At 34.0% G+C, this 24,046-nt stretch overlaps 1 protein-coding gene across 7 annotated transcripts in view; it reads right to left on the bottom strand.

The window, feature by feature from the left end:
- Mef2 (myocyte enhancer factor 2) overlaps nucleotides 1–24,046 on the bottom strand; it is a 213,747-nt gene that overhangs the window by 95,715 nt on the left and 93,986 nt on the right. The window contains exon 1 of one of the 7 annotated variants that reach the window (XM_081748617.1): nucleotides 13,280–13,330. The exons of the other annotated variants lie outside the window; for them this stretch is intronic. The gene's annotated coding sequence lies outside the window, so the exon portion shown is untranslated. Of the gene's footprint in view, nucleotides 1–13,279; nucleotides 13,331–24,046 lie in introns of those variants that run through there. 7 annotated transcript variants of the gene reach the window in all.

Below are 24,046 nucleotides of genomic sequence, written 5' to 3'. Positions count from 1 at the left end.
GAAGCATTTGTGCAATCTCAGCGTTTTGGTCATCAAGCCATTCCTTCCATGATGTGTCTTTTTGTAATACTAACGATTCTTTATGAGATTCAGTTATTTTATACTTACTTTTATATTAAAAACTCTGACTGAAATTTATATAAAATCGGTTTTTAAAAAGCTGCTAGATTTAAGATACAACCATGGTGTTTCTGTGTAACCTCTGATTCCAAACAATTCATAATCACGGATATAGGAAATCGAAAGAAGTTTCTCAACAGATTAGATTAAACAAACTAACAAATAAGACAGAAAAATGTTCGTCACTGGAAGTTTTTGTCTCTGCCCTTCCCCTCTAAGTCTCCCCCAACCTCCTGCGAAGTGTGTGATGCAATGTACGTGGAAAAATGAAGAGCGTAGCTAGTGTTGTTAGCCGACGTGGCACGTGTGTGTGTGAGGCTGATGGGATGCTGCGTCGGCCGGATTTCCGCTCGGGAGAGGGAACACTCACCCCATGGGGCTGCTGTCTCACCCCTAGTTTGGAGAACTGCCCGTTCATAGCCTCCCAAGAACTTTGGTGTTCTATCTCAATCTCAAGCAAGTCAAATAGAATAACTCGTGATTCTTCCGATACAGTTATTTGTCTATAGCTAAAAACACTGCTCAACAAATTCATTTATGAATGAATTTCTAGGCCACAGTTTCACATTTGATCCAAAACCTTACGCTATACACTCACGATCATGTTTAAAAACTTACACGCATGCAACGAGGACTTTAAGATTTTATTGTATCTTCTCGTGATAAAGTCACTAACGATCCTGCTTTCAACGTGCATAGTCGCTAGTGGAAGCATTTACCCTGGATAAAAATCTGAGTAGTAGTTGGGATTTAATTGAAGTAGTACGCCAGTTTCATATACAAGGAATTTAAGCTCTAATTTATCAATCAATTAATCATTCGAGTCTTTTATTGTGATGAATATGTGTATCTATCTCTCTTAATCCGGTGGCACTGGCACTAAGTATCACAGACCCGTGCGACCTGTTTTGTAATTCTAGCATATTTTTCATAACTCTTCATTTTTTACAAGGATATACTTAAATGTAACATTTGTATTGATATACTTATAAGATATACTAAAATGTAACATTTGTATTGAAATTCGCAATATACCTGTTTAATATGCGTAATACAAAATAAAATTATCAACAAAAAAATATTAGATAAAGATTTAAAATTTAACGAATGGGTCTGTGAGACTAGGCGCCAGTGCTGAAGTCACATTAGCAGGTACCAGTGCTGCCGGGTTAATCAAGTTTCTAAGAACTGGAGAAACTAATCTTAACATTAATAATCACAATCATGCGCAATTACGGCCTAATGTGAACACACAAAATCAGTTTTCACAACTGTAACTTCAACAGCAATCAATCTCGAAACTCTTAAGACATTAAACACGTTGCTTATTAAAACGATATTTCTTCAAATCTTCTTAGAAGAACGTTATTTATTTAATTTTAAAGAAGATAATGAAGTCAGGTATAAGAAAGGAGGGGAGAAAATTAGACGATCAGGCATGTTCGTAAAATTTAGAGTTTGCTCTGGTGAGATACAATGAATAATGTTCCGGTACCCATTCTCCACAGAAAATCTTACGTCCATAATCTTATTCACACTTTGTATATATAATGTTGCATGGTTATGCACCGAGGCTAGGAAAGACTGTGATGATGAGATGGATGATAATGGTGGAATAACGAAAGTGAGAAAAACGAAAGAACACCCACGCACGAAGAAAATCGTACGGTGTTTATCCACCACAAAGCTCACTTGATTAGACAAGTATTTATCAATACTAGTCGGACCATAGTATGAAATCTCACATTCCAAATGTAATCGAATTTCTACTTCTTCATTGATTTGTTTGAAATGAATGTATTTCTAATCTGGTTTTAACACAAACTATACTCAAACATTATTATTACATAGTCATGCAGTACAGTACTTAAAAATGAAATGAAATCTTTGAGTTTTACGACTCACGATTATGCTGGCCAGACTAAAGGAGACGGCGATGATGAGAAATGAATGAAATGATGGAATGAAGAAAGTGGAAGGAAACGGATGAACCCGAGAAAACCCACGCACACGGTGTTTGTCCACACACTTGGCGCGAGCTGGAATCGAACCAGAGACCCCATACACCAGAGGTAAACGCTCTACTACTAAGCCACCGCGACCCCAAAACAGTACGTAAATAGATCCATAATTATCCGTACCTTTTACTTAATTTAAATGCTAAATGCGCACTCTAATTAGCTCCCCCTAATAAAAAAAAAAAAAAAAAAAAAGCAGCTTTAGACAGTTTGCAAAGTATGATTCATAGATCCACAATCAAAATCGGGAACCAACTGGGAAATAAAGTTGTCAAGTTGTTCTCATCACCAGAGAGAGAGAGAGAGAGAGAGAGAGAGAGAGAGAGAGAGAGAGACAGACAGACAGACACACACACACACTACTTACACACGTACAAACTATTACTTATCAATATGTAAAAAAAAAAAAAATCTATATTAATAGTCTTACGTGACATCATAATACGGGTTTTTCAATTTCATTTTAAAATCTATACGACTAAAGAATGAGTGACTTCGAGCGAAAATATCCCTCATGAGCAAAGTTCCGTAAAAGGAAAGTGAAGAACTACATCGGAAATTTATTAGATCTGTTGCTAAAAAGGAAAACTCAAAAACTAGATTTATAATACGAAGATAAGTCAGTCTGCGTAACGCTAATTCTTAATAAGGTCGCTAATAGGTGTCGCTGCAGGTACTACTTGCCTGAGTGATGCCAATAGATGCCGCTAGCGTTCAGGCAATTTCCCGATTTAATTGAAACTTAAAAACTGCATTGTTTCAATTTCAAAATAGGACAAAGATCGCAACCATATACAGATTTGGGCATAAACATTTACGTATGTTTTCTACAGTAATGTACGTGACGATTTAATTGGAACTTAAACTGTATTGTTTGAACTGAATTAACTAAAAATGAATAATAGTGGTGCTGAACATGAACTTGCTTTGTTGTTTATTATTAGGACAAATGAAGAACTAGACCTTTCAGTTAAGCACAATTTTAACCTATAGTATGTACCGATGGCCGAAGGCTTAGGAGCAACAACTATTTCCGAGAATTTAGCTTTGTACTACAGCTAGATTATTTTTTTACTAATGAGCAATGGCATAACTATTAAAGCAGGGAGAATGACTAAGGTCTTGTTTAACACGTATCTAACAGTCCACATGCAATAATGAAAATACATATTTTGATTTATATTTCTCACAAAAATAAATGCGGAACTTCTGGTAATGTAAAAACTTTGTACCATTATAGATTTTATTTTGACGTAACATTACAGAACTTTTTTTTTTTTTTTTCGAAATATTTTCTTATATCCTATTGACACCAAGTTTTCTGCGAAGGTTCTGGTTCGGACACTATAGGAAATCAGAAGACTTGATATCAGATAAATATTAATTGATGTATACAAGTGACTACCTGTGTAATGAAATCATAATTACATAGTTCTTCTATAGCCAAGGTAGTATCCATAATCCTAATTCTCAATCTACTTCTCTATTCCAGCTCTGAATTCTCACTTTGCCATAGCCCTTCCTGAAACACACGGAAAGGAACTGGCCATCCACTCCTGGTCTACTGGCTGAATGGTATTGTCGCCCATGAGAAGAGATTTGGAGCTTTCTCGTCTCGAAAAGGGTCGTGAAAGCGATGTTGTCTACAGAAGCATATCCGTTTCAATTGGAAGAACTCTGTGTCGTCACAAAAATTCATTTAGTCTCGTGAGCAACATTACTTCGTGTCATCATCTAGCTAACTTATGCTAAGTGACACAACCTCCCTTGGGACAGAATACTGAAGGCAGACACGCACTACAAGAAAGCCCTCTCGCTGTTTAGTAGCTAGGAGCAAACCTTTGGTGCACATAGTCCCGAGTTTGATTCCCGGTTGAAGTCTTAGGACGCAGTACTGTGGTTCGCATTCCCTTAGATTCTAGGTTCATGTCTCATAACAGCCTCGGTGTTGAAAAAGGTCGTTAAACTTCAATAAAGAAAATTACAGCGATATACGTTTCTACTTGATCTCTTGTCATATCAAAACCAATTTCGCATCAAAGTAATTAACCAACATTTAGTTTAACGCGATAAACTCAATTTTGTCTGTCACCGTTATAAAAGTACACTAATGTAATAATCTAAGCAATGGTTTGAGATCAGCAAAATACAGAGATTTATAAATTAGCATTGATAATGATGATTATAATCAACGACTGTCCTCTAGTGCTATTAAACTATGATGATAAAATATTTTTCCAGTCTGTACAACTTTTGAAAATGCGAGCTATCTCGTGATTTCGCAAGTACAGTTATTTTCCTTTTGTTTTATATTCCATTTTGTCGTGACTTCAGTTCACTACATCTCTCAAAACGTTTCTGACTGTAGTAAATGAAATAAAATATTGGATGAAAACACTTATTATATTTATGACACTCCCACAACACGGATTCCTGGAATACAGGAAGGAGGATTACGTAACTTCATTATACAACTGCATTTACAATACGTTTACTTTTTTTTTCTTTTCTTTTTTTTTTTTTTACTTATTTTGAATAAGTTCTCAATACAGCACTATAACGTAATTTCTCACTGAAATGTGAAACAATAACGCTTTCATTTTATCATTCTAGTGTTAACTACTGAACAAGTAAGCACTACAGAAGTATAAAAATCATTACCAACATTCCTGTTCCAACTCTTAACAGCTATTCTGAGTTAACATTTAAAATATAATTATTCCGTATCAAAAAAAAAAAAAAAAAAAAAAAACAGTTAATGAACCGGTGCGATTATAAATTATTTAAGCAAACTTCAGACATTTGCGACAATATACACTTGTCAATCTCCCAACCTATTGCTCCATGATACCGACTGTAAAATTTTCACATTTTACATGGAACTTTGCATGTGCTTTCTTAGAAGCTTTAGAAATAAGCATATTTCTGTCTGGAAATTGAAATTCGTGAACAATAAAATGACAAAACAGTAAATTCAACATTAATCAGCCTGAACACATTTATAAGTTCGAAAACAATCGAACTTTCATACAACATACGGCTACCGAATATTTTCTAGATTGAAACAGATCATCAATAAAGAATTATTTCCTCCTGTCTTAAAAAATATCTTTCACTATACTGTAAATGTCGTATATATGTAATATTCATTAAACATGCCATGTGCTTTCGTTGGAAAGTCCTAATGGAGCTATCATCTGGAAATGGAATGAAATGAAATGTAAGTTTTACGTCCCATGGTTATGCCGGTTAGGCTAAAGGAGACGGTGATGATGAGAAATGAATGAAATGATAAAAGTGGGAGGAAATGCGAGAAAACCCACGAGCACGGTGTTTGTCCACCACAAAGTCCACACGACGCGAACTGAGAGCTATCATTTGGAGTTGATCTCGTGTATAAAGGAGTTAATTCATCTCAATTTTAACAAAACATTTCATTCTTTCCTTTCTCGATTCTCCTCCAACAATGTGTGTGTTTCCTTTCAGGTTTAGGAATTACTTCTGTTTACTGGGCTTGAAATGACTGAACGGCACCATTAGTATAGATTCACTACTTTCACGAATATCAACAAGTAAGTATGAATACTTACATTTTGCACTACTTTTAATTCATAGATTAAAATACAATATAAAGAAATGATGTGAACAAAATAATTGAAATCCCCTCGACATATTTCAAACTTCTTATCTGAAGTCCTAATAAATGAATAACTAACTAAGCCTGTAGAAAATTTTCTTAATAGTACTGTAATATGAAAAAGCGCTGGTGTGCAGCTGACTGGTTATCTCATACTTTTTTTTCGTGTGGTCTGGGTTCAATTCCCGGGAAGGAACAGGATCTTTTGTGTTAACCCAGATAGTAAGAAAATTGGAGTTGGTTAAGAGGTCACTGAATCTAGAACCTCCAGAAATATACACACGCTCTGCTATATTTCTTACGACAGTGACATGCTTCGAAATTTCTATAGAATTTTAACTAGTTGAGTTGTGCGTGCGTGCATTTGTCTCTAGAAAATGTTTGTTACTGTATTTCACTTTTCTTCATTCAGTATGCACAGCATAATCTCATTCAGATTCTTCAGAACGTTTCAACATCGATAATATTCACCGTATTATTAAAGATAATATATACTAGTGATTAATATATAGTTAATCCGTCTCCGATGTTTATTAATGTATTTACTGTTTGTTTAGAAACCCTTTTCTTTACCGTGATTTTAAACTATCAAGAAGAAAATATTAATGTGGCTGCCCAGATTGATAAGTCTTTTATTGTAGAAATAAAGCAGGAGAAAATAATTAAAAGAATCAGTTTTATTCATTCTAAGTTTTCATTAAAACATCCATCTTAATTTGTAAGTACTATGTCACAGCGGACAACATAAAATACTAAAACAAAGTTTTGAAATCAGTCAACATTCACGAAAATGAATTACTTCTGACGTAATCTGTCCAATAACATCCCACGAAATAGACTGGATATCTGATTACTGCCCCAGTATACATAGAGAATTACTTCCACACGAAGCTACCATAAATTTATTACTTGCATGAGCTCAATTCTGGCGCAGAATATTTTCATTCATCTTTCACAATGAAATACTTCGAAAGAATGAACACCTCCAATTGATTTAGCATTAGGGTTGCCAACTGTCCCGATTTCTTCAGAATTTTTATTTATCTTTGAAAACAATCTTGTGTTCTCGCACGACTCTGACAAAACATATGTTCCTGGGCTTTTCTTTATTACCACGCCACTAGTCACTAAATATTTATAAAAAAAAAAAAAAAAAAAAAAAAAAAAAAAGAATCTAAGCAATCCGAAACACATGAAAAACATAAACTTGGTTGCACAAAACTCTGAACACAGACTTTCATCAAGCGTGAGTTCTAGCTCCGAAGTTCACATTATTTTAGGACTTTCGTATACAGATCTTAATGTTCATTTTTGTTATCTTGTTTAGAGAGAGATTAAACCTGGAATCCACCTTTGCGCACGCCGCAATTTTAACAATCTGTGATTTTTCAATCTTAAAAATACTTCGGGAATCGAAATTTCAATAGTTTGTGTGTGTGTTTCATGTAGTTAAGTATAGCCATAGTTATTACCTACTCAATTTCTGGCGTCTCCTTACAGACAAATTATCTTAACTTTTGAATAAATACCACTATTTATCAAGTCCTCAGAACTTTATATGGAGTCTCAAGTTCTTTGTTATGCGAAGTAACTGATATAACAGACATGAAACGTAGTAACAAATTAATTTTTGCAAGGTCCCTCGTGGTTATATGGTTACTGTGTGCTCTGGACGCGAGAGACCCGGGTTCGATTCCTGGTGGAGGTTCATGTGGTTCGGATACCACCTGAAGATGTAGGTTCACGTCTCATACTTCCGGGACGCTAATCTAATAACAAATTAATTTAACTATGAATTCTGTCTTAATTAAAGAGTAAAAATGGTAGTGGAGAAATTTACTTCAAATATTGTATTTCTAATCTTCATTTCACTTCATGATAAATGAATCTCTTAGTTAATGATAATTTAAAATTGCTTCACAACAGGGTGGATTGATTTAAATCAGTCTGATTTAAATCACGATTTAAATCAAGATTTAAATCACTTGATTTTTTAAATAAAAATCGTTGATTTAAATCGAATTCCAAAATAAATTAATTTAAAGTGAAAATAAGTAAAATCCCGTTTCTGTTTTGTTATTTCGATTATGGAAATTAATAATCATAATACAATGAGACTCAAATGTACAGTATAGTATGAAAACAAATGCAGAGGATGATTAGGGAAAATCCCGTTTTGAACAGGTAACGGAGCAATCCTGTTTTCTTCTTTTCGTAACATTGGGTTTGGGTTTTAAGATCGTTAACTATTCCAACGGGGAAATTACTATCGATATTTAAGACGAAAATTCTTTTTTGTGCGTGTCTGTTTGTTTGTTCCTAGATAATAGGGTGTATTTAGAGGGGTCCTATCCTCTCTCCATTTTTGTTTTTTGTTTTATAACTTTAGGCGAAATTTATGTATTTCATGCTGCAAGCTAGTTCTGAGTTTTTAAAAATAGGCCCCTGGCAAATATAAGTAACTTTTGTGAAAAAAAGTGTCATTTTGATAAACGTTGCTGTACTTTTTCCTTAATGCTTAACCTTTTAAATTATATAATTAAATTATTCTATTTAAATTATATTATATTTTTAGGTGATAGGGTAGAATCTTCATTATTCGATTAAAAGAGTACCAATAAGGTTTTTTACTTCGTTTTCTTCAAGACTGGAGGCATTCTAGAACATGTTGCATATGCTTTCACGCCTTTCTGCGTTGAGGCATATTGTGTGATGACGTCAAATTTAAAAAAAATGATTTTTTTTTGTTATGCGTATTATTATTTGGCATTTTGCGGGTTATATTTTGCATTCAGAAGACTGAAATTTTGCACACTCGTTCAGTGCACCCCTTAATAATTTTCAGATGTTTTCAGATCTCTGTGGAAACAGCGGAGTTCAGAGAGGCAAAAATGTTAAAAAAAATAAATAAAAATAAAAAAACAATATTTTTAACAAAAACAGCTTTTTTCGTGATTTTCCCGTCTCAGGTGGAGACATATGAATGGTACCGTTTCAAAGGCTGTTCTATTCTGAAGAAAATGATGTACGTAGTATGCTCCTAGGATAAATAGGGATGTCGCAGGAAACTGTTATCTGAGATCCTGTTTTATACGGGAATCTGGGGTATTTGAGGAATATTATTTTTCGCGGGCTTACTTTTGCAACTACAAGATTGAAATTTTGCACATGTACTCAGTGCACCACTCAGTAGTTTTCAGATTTGTTTCAGGTCTCTGCCTTAAAACAGGGGCAGGGGTCCACAGAGGTATTAGTTTTTTTTTTTTTTTTTAATATTTTTAACAGAAAATTCATTTTTTCGTGATTTATCCGCCCCAGATACATGATGGAGACATTTGAAGGGACACGTTTGAAAATTTGTTTTATTCTGAAGAGAATAATGTACAAATCATGATCCTAGGATAAATAGGGATGTCTGAGGAAATTTTTATATTACATCCGGGTCATCGTGGGAATGTTCTTAGCTCATTGTTAAATAATTTCCTCACCCTTACTACTCAAGGTAGAAGCTTGAAATTTTGTACATACATTCAGTACACCCCTTAGTATTTCCCAGTTGATTTTGAGATCTGTGCGTTAACACAGGGGAATAAAGAGGGGATTAAATTTTTTTTAAAAAAAGTAAAAAAAAAATGCCGATTATTCTAAAAATTTCCCGCTTCAGGGACATGATAGGGAAATGTGAATATTACCGTTTCAAAAACTGTTCTATTCTAAAAAGAGTGATGTGTGTACCATGATCCTAGGATAAATAGGGATGATGCTGTAGCTGCTTGACTGAAAGTCTATAATTTACGTTTAAAAAGAGCCATAATTTAAAAGGGTTAAGAAACATTGTTTGGGATTGATATAGGTTAACGATTGGGGATAATTCAAAATTCAACCCCAATACTTTCACTTAAATGGCATAATTAGCATTTAATACTAATTCCTAATGCTTTTTCTTCAGTTCGCGACTTGCATTATACGAGGAGAAAGATTTGATTTAAATCAAAAAAATCGATTTAAATCAAAAAAATCAACAAAAATGATTTTTTTGAAAAAAATCATGATTTTTTTCCACCCTGCTTCACAACTAATAAATAACAATATACAAAAATAACAGAAAAATTTAACGGTAACTATAATATAAAATTTCCTTCTTTACGTATACTTCGACTTAAAGATCAATAATTATATCAACATTTTAAGATATACCTATAACTGATTAATATTTACTATATATATATATATATATATATATATATATATATATATATATATATATTTATCCTTCGAAGCTAAAAAAAAGTTTATGTAAACGATACAAACTTCCGATCATCCCACTGGTAAGGGGCGCGGTGGCCGCGCCAAGTGAATCTTGTGGTGGACAAATACCGTGTGCGTGGGTTCTCCCGCTTCCTCCCACTTTCTTAATTCCACTGTTTCATTTATTTTTCATCACCGCCTCCTTTAGCCTATCCGGCATAACCGTAGGACGTAAAACTTCAAGATTTCACTTTCTTCCCACTCTTATAGTGGATGGCACGGGCGCATTTGGTGTGCGGGGTCCTGGGTTCAATTCTTGATAAAACGATTGCATTATAGCAATTCTGATTTTACTTAAACTGTAGCGCACATTTCATATAGCCTCAGTATTGCAAGTCACTAAACTACAATGCAATCAAACAATACAAATTTTCGTCGCCTTTACGCACACAAAGGACCTTACGTACTTCAATCGTCATCTCTGTTATGCGAGACATACTGTTAAGTTTGGTCTTGTAAAAATGAAATGAGTATAGTTTAAAATTCCTTGAGTAGCCCTCCTCCCCCGACTGGTCAAGCGGCTATCGCGTGTGCATTTGATTCAAGTGGATCCGGGTTAGATTCCCGGTGGGAGAGAATTAAATTTTGAATGCAACACCGAGGTTCAGATTTTATCTTATATTCTAAATCCATCTCGTATAGCTTCGGTGCTGAAAAATGACGATAAAGTAAAAAAACAAACAAACAAACAAACAGGTCCTTAAGTACGGAAAGAATTATATTGGCTGCTATGTTAAAAAAAATTACACAATTAATGGATTTTATTGGAATACTGTTTGATCATACTGTTAATTACGGATAGCTTATTACCGACATTAATCCACAGCTTCTGAAGTTGAGATTCTATGTTCATACGTTTAGTTCATTCATCTTTCCCACACAATCCCCACTGGAAAATAAAGGTAATTGTTGGAAAAACGCACGTAAGAATTACGCAAGAGCATGATTGGGGTTCGATTCTCCATCAATCATATGATAAAGTTCTGACTTTTTGCTATCGTTATCAGACTGTAAAGTTTAAGGGAACCTGTAGTTAAGCTACATTACTAGAATCTAACAAATTCCATCTCAAGTTTAATAAACTTGTGAACATAGTCAAGCATTCTGTTTTTCTGATTATCAATGACTTGGCCCAAATTTTTAAATTCCATATATGTTAGGAAAATCAAACACACATATTTACGAATTCAAAGAATTATACGAGATAGAGAACGCGCAGATCACGAAATCGAAAATTAAAACAAAAATTTCACAATGCTACGTATTAGGTAAAAAGTAATAATTGACAAGGAATTTATACACCTAAGTTTTAAAACAGAACATTAACAGAACGGCGGTCAATTTTTATACCCTGTGTATTTAACTCTTTTATACAATGTGGTACACGTCAATTCTCACAACAATAGTAAAGAAATGATCTTAGTATTTGGCTCGGACAAATTTGATTAGGAGAAAAACAATGGAAAGAGAATGGCTTGAGAAATAGATTTAAATGATCCTAGCTTCTACCAGAAACACGCATGAACATTTTAAATCTTAAAATATGTATTACTAGTTCTCGAATATATTCCTTTCAGTCGCCTCGCTAAAAATATTTACGATGTCTCGGTCTTTCATTTCGTAGTTCCTATGTTCCATTTTACCAATAAATTAATTGTTTATTCAAGTTGATACGACTTGTAAAATGGATCGACATTACAGTGTTCTTTTGTAGAAACAATGAAGGTAAGCACCACCTCAATTCTTATACTGGTAACCGTACAAATTAGAATCAGAAATTGATTGCGCACTAGCATGGAATGTAAAATCACAGGCATAATAATTAATAATTATTTAAAAAAAACTGCTATATATTAATATGAGAGAGCAAACAAGGTGAACATATCTCAAGGATTTCCTTCCTGATTATGGATCTTCAGAGTATCATAATGTAATATCGAACGAAATATCTTACACTAATTTCACTTTGGAACAAAATTAATGCAGTAGAGGATTTTGCTGATATGGCTAACTTCTAATAGCTTAGAAAAACCCACGTAAGATGAATGTGAAAAAGGAAGTTTTTAAATACAGAATGATTCCATTAAAATTAAGCTACGATTATGAAAAATGGTATTTACAGCAAAATAAGATATACGTAGCATAAAATATTTACTTATTAAGTAAACGCTGTGGAATGAGCCACATTAATCTCCAATTACATTTTAACTAAACTGACAACTGCGCATTTTGTTCGTAAAGCCAAAGTTCGAAAAGCAAGAGAGAAGTTTCATTCTCTAAGAAGTTGTAATTGTATTGTTGTTGTATTTACAGCTTACGGTTCCAAACTACATTCTCTATCTTCTTTCCTTTTTCTCTCTCATTCTCTAATATAAATGTTAGACTTGGAGTTTTGCATACGAAGTGAAATTAGTGGTCCCTATAATCAAGCATCACAATAAATTTGGAAATAATTCGTTTCAACAAGATTTCTCACGTAATTTTCATGATGTTAAGTTAAACATTTCGTGCTGCTCTTGATATGCGGCAATTATCTGGGATTCACTGTAGAAGGTTTCTGAAGATTTTCACACACAACAAACAAGATGCACAATCACTATACATGCGAGGTTGGATCAACGCCTGAAGTTTCATAGTAGTCTATGTTCCATATATCGCGGTGCTAACAAGGAATTAAAAATACTATAATTTACCAAAAGAAGGAAAAAGCTAACTCAAGAAGCAGAATCATATTTACTTTATTTTTTAAATAAATATACTTGTTGCCCATGTTGCACTGAGTCGAACTTATCACAGACGCAAATATAGAAAATACACAAATTCCGATCACGAAAGTCAATAATCACACTTTGAATAATTATTTAAAAAGAAAAAAGAAAAAGAACTACACGAGGTTACGCGAAAATTACTTGGTAGAACGGAAATCGCTACATCAAACTATTTCAAAGTTCACTACTACGGATTTGTTAAGTCTACCGCAACGTAACTGGGAAGTATTATTATGAATTTTCCCCTCTCGATCTATCTTATTCTGTTAGTCACTACTTCATGCAACAAGAATCATATCACTGCGCGAACCGACCACCAACCAGTCCCCACAAACTAAAATCAGAACCAGCATGCATTACACCCAAAGTTCCCAAAAATAATTGTCAGTTTGAAAATAAATCTATGCTATCCTGGGAAACGTTCTTACCTCGCCGCAAGAGAGTCCAGCGCGTTGAGGGCCGCTACTCTCGGCTCCGCTCCAGCCCCCTCCCCATCAACAAAACGAAACGACTCGAAAGTAGCCGATATTAACCGAGTGGGGATCGGGATTGGGTAAGATTAAAGACTACCTCGTTTCTCTGACAGGAAGAAAAACTAGCGAAAGAAAAATCTTCCAACTTCTTAAACCATCAAATGTGTTTACAGTGACGACTATGTGTACCTACAAGTCAACGTCCACTCAATATAATAAAACAGAAAGAAAATATAAAATGAAGGTAAATTATTTCTAGTGAAACAAAATATGATATGAAACAGTACTAAAAACAATATTCAAGAAGAAATTGATAATTTGCTGCACTCTCGTTGACACGCAACGAATTATACAGTATGTATTTATCTTGCATTTTGTCTTTTATTTACGTCATTTTTGAGCCCACATTGTCAGTAATTCAAAATTTTTCTGAATTGCAGTATACGTTTCCAGACATCGCATGTATAAGTTATTCAATTACAATACTTCATATTGGTTCATCTTTTCTTTATAACCGGGTTTTCTGTGAGTACCTACGGAATCTCGCTTGAAAAAAAAATCCAATACGTGTAGGATTGGTGTTGAAAGACGGAAATGAAAACTTCCTTATTAATATATTACAGCCACAATTTCTATACCCATTTTATGGATGGAATAGAACATAGGGAAGAATATCTATGTAAGCAGTATAACTAGTTATTATACTACAGCAATTGAGACGTATTTTACGGTACCTACATTGAAAAAAAAAAGTGCGTTATCCTACCTTTTTCTGACATCAGTTAATATTACACATATGCATTATGGTTTCCCTCCGTCAATGTAAATTTTTTGCACGCAAAATTTACATGAGATTCAATTCAATCTTCCAAATAGTACAGCAGCAGCAATTTAAACATGAGTATTTTCTAATGATTAATTTCTTACCGTTAGTGTACGCTGAGGTTCGCGTACACTCCCAACCTTATATATTTGTGTTATAGATATGACTTAAACAAAAGTTTAAGCACAAAGAAGATACAGCAGATACAATAAACTTACGAGCCAGGCACGTAACTATTTTTCAAGGCCACTCGTCGGAAGTTCATAAGAAATATGCTTTGGCGTGACATATTATTCGCGGCCATGAAAGTTAACTTTGTATCTCCTTACTACTTCTGAAGTTTACTAAGATCAACCTCTTTACTTGTCAACGACTACCCACAAACACCAACAGCGCGATGATTCTACCTCCTTTTGGCGAAGAAACTTTTTTTCCTTTCTCCGTCTAAAGGAAAATGATTAAACACGCCCGACTGATAGGCAGCACGCACATCCAAATGGATCTGCGTGTTGTATACGCTAAAGGGGAAAACACAAAGCAGGGAAATTTACTAAACACACAACAGTTAAATACGAGCTGTAAAGTACTTATGACGATAGTATTCCCCACAAGGGTATTAAAAAGGTGACAAAATAACGGAAATTACATCATTGACACAAATCAATAAAATATTTAATGTATCAAACTGAAATCTTTAAGCAGAGAAGGGAATGCAATCAAGTTTATGCTATTGCAGAGACAGAAATGGGACCCTAGGCCCGGATCAGAATGGGTTAAGACTAATTCCGCTAATTTTAGAGTTTTTTCTGTAAAATCTTCAAAACAAATAAAAATGTCCGAAAAGCAGAAACGTAGTGAACTAGACAATACGATTTTGCATGTGATACAGTTTTTACAACTCATCTATCTGCTTTCGATTTGCAACTGTAGATAGATTTAGCATCTTTTGCGAGTTCTGTAAATAGCGGCATACCAAAAGTAGATTTTTTTTCTGTTAATAGGCAACTTTCAGGAGTGGTAGTGGAAAGTTCTGCAGTCACTTACTTGTAGAAACATTTATAGCAAAATTTTGCAAACTGACGTCCCGCTCTCTGCTGATTAAAAAAAATGAATGTTACTTTGTGGATATTAAAACCTTAACCTACGTATCATCATCATTCGTAGTTGCCGTTACTGACAGCCACTTGTCGCAAACTAAGCAGCTTCCATGTACTACGGTTCTTTGCTAAATTTTTCGTCTTCACGAATGAACTGACTGTATACCGTTCTCCAACTGTAGCTTCTCTCCCTCCTTTTCCTTCCACAGTACCATCTACCATGCCCACTGAATATAATTTAGTTTTGAAATACATCCCATACAACTTGTTCTCCCCTTCTGTAGCCCTTCTAATAATGTTCCTTCTCGCTTACCATTCTAATACTTAACTTGTCCTTTCAGCCCAATGATTTTTTTTTTATTTATTTATTCCTCACACCCACAATTCGAAAGCTTCAAGCCAATGTTTTTGCTTTGTACAATATAATACTCTACATAAAATATTTGATGAGCTTTTCTCGCAATACTTTCTTCTTCGTAAAGGCACTTTTAATTCTAACCCTTGCTTTCACTTTCAATTTACATTTGATATCGTCGTTAACAATACTATTTCTACCGAAAACTATTTATCTTATGTATTTCCTCCCCTTCAACTTATGAAGTTATCAAAATTCCTTTCGTTTCAATTACCACTGCTCCCAGCTTTTTTTAAAGTATATCTTCATCCCACGCCCTTGCATCTCTTCCGAAAATTATTAACAGATTATTTTATACAGATTTCCCAATAAAAGCCACATATTCTTCCAAGCGAACACCTTTATTCTGTCAAGATTTGCTTCACGGTTTTCTTAATCTGACGAAATGCAAGAACTGACCCCAAAATTTCACTTCCGTTTGTCATTTCTTATTCTATTATATTCCCTGCTTATTTCGTGCTTTGTAGACAGTTGTTTATTATCCATTGATCTTACCGTTGCACCCCAACTTAATATATACATTGCTAGTGTTATTTGATGTGTCATACACCCCTTCCTATTAAAAAAAAAAAAATGACTTGAATCCAAAATCGCGGATTTCAAGATAGCGGCCATGAATGACATTCACTCCAAACGTTGCGGCCCCTCAACAAACCTCTGTTCCCATCATCACTTTTTACTTTTCCCGTCGATTTTCAAACATATGCAGGTGTCCACGGACTTTTGACTCACCCTGTATTATAGCCTTTCCCTAACTTTCTCATTTCTTCGTCCATACCATCTGTTCAATATTCGAAACAGAACTCTGTCGGATCCGATCCAAAACTAACCGTCCTAAAGCTTTCACATTCATTTGCATTCGATTTCTTAGCTAATGCTGTTGTTTTAAGATTTCTCAACACAGTAAATTTGTGTGTAGAAACTGTTCTAATTTTATTCGGTTCTCTCCCGTCAGAGGATGCATTTTCAGATGCGATTCTACTTAAGGAGTTTGTCAACCACTACAAAGAAAAGTTATATTTTTAAATACTAAATTTAATCTGATTAGGTAGTTTCTGGAGGAGCAGTTTGTTTGCCGTATTGAGAGCTGGTGTTTTTTTTCACAACCAGCAGAAACAATGCAAGCATACTTATGTCATTTTGATAAAAAGAAAAAAATGTTCCAAATGACAACGATCATGTACATTGGATACGAAGTCATTAGCAGGCTCGTTCCAACGATTCGTATCACTTATGACTATAACACTGTTTCAGAAAAGGTGGACTAGAAGGTAGCAGCGTTTAAAGACTTTGACAAGGTTATTATTGTAGCGTACATTTTAGTAACTGAAGTATTCATAAATTTCAAATGTTCGTCAAAGGTGAATGACATATTCGTATTCTATATTTAAAATTTCTCTTGTAACACATTTCGAGCCATCGCAAGGGCTTTTAACGATGAACAACTGTCCTCCTTTTGGGGGTAGAATTTCAAGAATTCAAGTGAAAAGGAAAGCGATAATCGTATTTTGTACAAAAAAAGAAGTAAATAAATAAAATTAAAAATAACAGACTGGCCTGCCTTTATCCCCAACGATACAAAATAATGATTTCTTTCTCTTCCCCGCTGGTCAAGCAGCGAGAGCGTACGCCTTTGGTACACATTGTCCAGGGCTTGAAACTCGAGGGGTTCGGATTCTACCTCAAACTATAGGTCCACGCGTCGTATAACTCGGCGCTTACAAAGGACGCTAAGCTTCAGCAAACAAATAGACAAATTTCCCACATACTGAATTTGTTTCCACGCTTTCAAAGTGGAATTCCATCGTTCATGCAAGTGAATTCGAAGTGATGCATTAAAATTTTGTGTATCGAGAAGTCTATATACGGATTGCTTTATTTAGTTAACTAGGTAAAATTGTTAAAATTTCTCCTTCTCTTCACTCCTTCGGGCAGGAATTTTCTCAAATTTGTGCTATGAACGAAATATTTGTAATATTTGTATCATTTCAAATTTCGTGGATTTATATTCCGTAAGAAAACTTCCCTTTCATCCCTTGCATCGCCATACTGCTCCCCCCAGTTTTCTACAAAGCAGAGTTTCTAAAGTCTGTTAAGGATATGATGTTTATTTTCTGAGTACCGAAAATCCCCACGTGCCGAGCTTGTATATTACATATTTATATATTCAACTGTTCAGAAAGTATCATCTTTCCCTGTACCAACCATATCGAATCGTGCAAGTGAATGATATATTTGTATTTTGCGTATCTAATACACTTCTGTGTTTGACGGTTGAAATGTTACATGTACGCGTAATAGCAAAATTACGATGTATTAAATTTCTTCTACGCTGTTGTTTATAACTATCGAGTTGAGAATAATAAATAAACACTCCCTAACAATCCGGATAAAATTCATTTTCAAATGCTGAAAGAATTAAGTTTTATCATTGGTAAGGTAGTTTAGCAGTTACGGAGATTATCTCGAACAAAAGCCTTAATTTACAAACATTGTTACTTCTATAATAACTGAATTGCCATTCTTTGCACAGGAAAAGTAGATTTATATAAAATATTTGAATATCCCTTTAGGATTCGTATTTTAATCTAAACGAAATAATATCATATCTAAGCGCAACCAAGCTGTCATTTTGAACTGTCGAGTTTCATCATTTTTGCCATTTTATAAACACAAAATGGAAAATTGAAATATTATAGAAATTTTCTCCTCTCCTCTTAGAAAGGTATTTCCGAAAACCCTGCGCAAGTGTTCAAATACTTTTAATTATTTTTAATATACTAAGTTTCATTTTACTAATGTGAGGAGTTGGCGAGAAACTGTATTTTTTGGTATACATTTACAACCCTCTCCTCTTCCCTTAGTATTCGTATTTTAATCAAAGCGACAAGACAGAAACCAGACTTGACTCAAGTGCTAACTATGCTTTAAAATTTATTCAAACGATTCAGCTGCTTTCCCGTAATGATCAGACAATGGTGTTGTTTTATATACCGAGAAAAAGATAACAGAAATTGCCCCCTTCCCAACTTTGGAAGCGGGATTTTTGAAAACGTTGGAATATGTGTTCAAGTATTTTTAATTAGGAATATTATATATATATTATATAATGTCGAACTTTTTCATAATTTGAGGAGCTCTTGAGATAATTATTTTTTTGACAAATTTTGAACTTTCCACCTTTAGGATACACATAATCAAAGTAACATGACATAAAACACAGGCCAAAGCATGTACTAACAATGTCAAAAAATGAAATTGGTTCAGTTATATTCCCGTGACGCACAAGCTCACTTTCATTTTTACCTTATAGAGATAGGATAAATTACGAGAACTAAATGTTTTCTACGCTTCGAAGAGGAGTGTTTTGTAAACGTAAATTTACTGTATATGATATGCCTGTCAATTTCATATTAACTTGAATTCATTTTTATAAATAGTACAATTACGTATCACAGAATTAAACTTTCAGCAAGAAATGAACATAAACCGATTGGAAGAAAAAAGCCAGCAAAGTAAGGCCATTAAGACCCTCGCTCATTTCAAAGTGAAAAAAAAAGCACCTCGCTAGCCTGAGAAACCAAGATATTGCAGCATACAGCTTTAACTCTTTTCATGTATGATGTTAAGCTTAGGTTACTACACATTCATATACAATATACGGTAAATAAATGCTTAAAAGAGTTAAGAAAAGTTTTAACTTACTTTTTAGGTAATTCTACGTAATTATTACTTGTCTGTAATCTAAGTGAACATTATGAGAAAGTAAGTTTATGAGTAAGTTTGTTAGAAGAGATCTCCGGAACTACCCAATTGATGATTTGGTTCTTTCTTTCAAATGTCATGTATTTTAAAGTATTATCGTCTTAATTTCTTCAATTAATTGAAACAACAAATATTTTACCTGATTTACAACAAACATTTTAATACATTTAAGGCCACATAAAATGAACATGTGAGAATATTATAGTGAGAGGATGACAGAACTTTAATTACCTTTAATTTCAACGTTTTGGCACAAAGATTCTGAAAAGTTCTGGTTACGCCTATGCATGGAACTAATAAGCAAAGCGGGGATTGGAAAATCTCACTGTTGCATAGGAAATTTATTAATATATTTTCAACCATTAAACATAGAAGCTTGGAAATTAGTATATAGAGCTACTTGATACACAGAACCCAAGTATCTCATTCAGTGCGAAAGGTGGTAACGCGGTGAAGACGAGCACCTAACATTCGCACGTAGTTTGAGGAAAGTTTCCCTCGGTATAAGGATTGCTAGATGTAGCGACAAAGTCGTGAGTCGACAATACCATCCTCCGAGTTCGGCTCACTAGAAAGATAACAGTTCACAGCCACTGCAATTTGATATATCTTTTTTTTTTTTTTAATTCTCCTCTGCGTAGGTGTGTTTGCACACTCAGAACGACTTAATTGTGTGTGAGGTAGTGTTAGATGACTGTAGGGGCTGTAACAAGATTAAAAGAAGGATTAGTTGAAAGATAAATTGATATCAGTAACTTGTGTTTTTCCATTGCATTTTACACCCAGAGAATCTTTGTGCCAAAACGTTGAAATTTGCCCATGTTATGAATAGTGGCTTTTTGCGTGAACTAAAAGTCGAAAGGCCTCAATCACTGCCAATTTAAAGCCTTTCTAGACGAACTTGAAACGGAGGACGAAGATCTGATCTACGATTCTGAAGTACGTTGGTTGAACAAGGGAAAGATGCTGCAGCGTTTTTATAATATGATAAAAGAGGTGGCACTTTTCTTGGACATGAAAAGTAAACCTATGTCCCAGTGAAGCGATGAAAAGTGGTTGTGTGACCTTACATTCCTTGTGGATATTACCTGTCACTTGACTCATGAACTTTACGAACATGTCAATACTTTCAAACGAAGCTAAAATTGTGGGAAAATCAAATGAATGAAAGTGCTTCCCACTTTCCAACCATGTTGCAGTGTGATAAATCATTCTGTAACTTTACTTTTTACGCAAAGTCATTGGCAGATTTGTTTGAAGAATTTAATGTCCTATTTAGAGACTTCAGTAAGCAGGAAGTGAAATTCCGTATTTTCTTATCAGCATTAAGCGTTGACGTTAGTAGTACTCCTAACAACTTACAGATAGAGCTTGCAGAATTGCAGGAGGATGTTGCTTTGAAAAGTATATTTCAGGACATCTGCTTGCAAGATTTTTATGAGAAATACTTTCCATGCAAAAAGTACTCCAACTTAACTCTTTTCAACATGAGGACCATGGCATTGTTTGGTAGCACATATCTACGTGAGGAACTCTTCTCGCACATGAAGCAGGTCAAATCCACGGATGGGTCCAGGATAACAGATATCTACCTTGAAAACTACCTCCACGTTGAAACATCATGTGTACCCTGAACACTGAGAGATTGGTTCAGGATATGAGGGGTCAAGTTTACTAAAATTGTTGTAAATAAACACTATTCTGCTAGTCTTTAGTGCAATTATAATAGTTGTTTTGCGTTTTGTAGTGTCAATTACAATGAACTTGTTTCATCATTGAATGCAATACTATTAAATTGTCGTAAAAATTATATGCCAACATTGTGGCCCGCAACGCCAATTAGCATTGTTCCAAGTTGCACACCCCTGGTTTAATCAATTTAATATGCATTTTTTTAAAACAAATAATCCGAACGTAAAGACGGAGCAAAGAAAAGTTTAATATGTCTTCTGAACCTCTGGAAATGAAAGATCGAAATGAGGGAAAACTCACTGGAGTCTTTTTACACACAATACTAATATCTAATTCAGTTGCTCGAATTTCTAGCATCCTATCCTGAAGTGTTTGAAGAAAGTGGATAATAGTCCTGGAGCGTGTCAATATTCCCTAGTTCGTGTTTTTTTTTTTTTTTTTTTTTTTCGTGAGATGTTATGAGTAGGAAGAATACTTTCATTAGAAGCCACACAATCATGTAGTATCGCCATGCTGAAAAAAGTGGCATATGCACGGGAGGAGAAAATGAATATGATTATCAGTGGAATCCATTTCGCTAGTTTTCAAATGTGATAATTTTACAAATTTGAAGATAAGAAAAACACTTTTAAAAAAAGTATTATGGTTAAATTTAGTTTTGGGATCTTTTTAATGCAAAATGGAAGTTTCTCGAGTATAGTAATACAACCAAACAGGTTGGCATTTGGAAATTCAGTTTAGAATAGATAGATTTCATGTACACTCATGTCCAAATTATTGTCACATGTCGATAAATATGTTGTTGTAGGAATAAAATTTGATAACGAATTCGCCCTTGTATTTCTTATAGTGTTAGTATGTGTATAATCGGCAAATACATGTATGTGCAAATTTAATGTCAAAAGAGCAGTAAATAAGAACAATAAAACAAAAATAAAACTTTCTTGTCCATTTCGCAACATTTTGTTTCACTCATTCTAATTTTAGTATTTTTAATTCTTTTCCTATGAAATTTACCACAAATATGCATTTACCGATTTTATACACATAGTATCGGTATTAAAAGTACCCTGCAAAATCATTATCAAATTACAATCATTATCAATTATTCTTACAAGAAGACAGTAATAGATTTGCGACAATCATTTTGACATGAGTGTGCATTATATTTTAATAGATTCATGAGTCAAAATTACGTATTTACGAATGAATCAAAGTCGTACTTTCAGAAAAAGTAAATAAATGAAAAAAGTCAATCTAAACGATTTTATAGTTATATCTTCTTTAACACTATCATCAATTTTACTTAAAACTCTCCCATCTTTTTTTATGAAGCATACTGTAATATCTGTAAGTAAATGATTATAGATATTGATTTCCTAAGTACTAAAGTACGCCGGCTAAAACTAGATTCGAATACTATCTATCCCACTGCCTTTCCATTCCTCAACTCGGATACTGCTTTCTTAAACTCGTCTTGAAGTATCATGAACGCTTTGTAGACTGTTTAACATCTAGGCCACGCAATCTATGCCACACTCATATAAATCTCCCACCGGTAGCAAAACTTTGTTCCACTCCATGTTTTTAAAATCTTTCTGTATGTATATATCCTTGCTTTTCGTCTGGTTATATTTTTCAGATGGATGTTCATATCGACAAGCACAAGCTTCTTATCTGAAAAGACGTCACCCCGAAAGTGTTTTTAAATTTTTGAAAACCTCAATTGTAATAACTTATTTAATCTCTTCAACCTACTATGAGGATTCTCTTTCAGTATGCTGATTAAACCATGTGCCTCAATGAGTTGTCTGCAAGAAACTTCTTTCTCTAATCTCTCTTTTCTTTTCCTCAAATCGTTTGCCCAGTACATTTTCCCCCTAACCATCCCTATAGAATCTCTACTCATATATCTCAAATGATTTATTTTATTTAAATTAAATAAAATACAACTAGTTTTAAATAGCAGTTTTATTATTATTATGGAAACATTTCGAAGATTTTACGTTTTTCTACTGGTTTACACGATGATCTGAGTAATGGGGAGATCAGAAATAGTCAAGCTCGTAACATTTGTAACAGCTTGAGAACATACAAAGTTATGACTTTACAAATTTATGCACATTTTATAAATAAAAATTAATATTCATACTAAGTTTTAAAAAATCCTACGTTTTACCTTTCCTCAAACAATATATGCCCTTCTCGCTGGCCTAGAAGCTAGCTTGCGCGCCTTTTGTGCTCGTGGTGCCCGGTTCGATTCCCAGTAGGAACATATTGTGGTAATCTGAATCCCGCCTTAAACTTGAAGTTAACGTCTCAGTGCTGAAAATGGACGGTAAACCCAATAAACAAACAAAATGAAACTAAACAAACTTACTTTTCTCTTAAGTACGTACAGATGCGTGACCACAGTTGCCAATTATCAACGAACTTTTTACTAGACGTCATGCTTTACATATTTTACTTAAGATTTTTTTTTATTATTTATTTATTTTCTACAAAATACTCTACTATCGTTTTAGCAAAACTTCTGAATACGCCAGAACACTGGAAAGACTGGTTTCTCACTCAAAGTATGACAGAAATGTCGCTTTCCAGTTTTATACATCAGCTGACAGTTAATACGGTATAGAACCATTATTGAGTGCGTAATATTATGTTAGAACAGATTTTGTTTGTTTATGTTCTTTTTTAATTTTCTACTCATTCTGTATTGTTTTGTTATATTCTCCATAGTATAATAAATTTGTAGTACTAACAGTAAATAATACATGATCTGAGTAAATATTAGTATTAATAAGTAATAACCATTACGTATAGATAATAGTAAATATATCAGTTCTTGTGTTCTTTTATGAACTTCATTCATAATATGAAATAAATAGATATGTTAGTTACCTTAAACTTCTTTATTACCAAGTTGTAGA

Source organism: Thermobia domestica, chromosome 2, assembly GCF_964235325.1.
Source record: "Thermobia domestica chromosome 2, izTheDome1.hap1.1, whole genome shotgun sequence".
Taxonomy (NCBI): domain Eukaryota; kingdom Metazoa; phylum Arthropoda; class Insecta; order Zygentoma; family Lepismatidae; genus Thermobia; species Thermobia domestica.
Note: the sequence above shows the minus strand (reverse complement) of the source record. Positions and strands in the feature narration are given on the sequence as shown.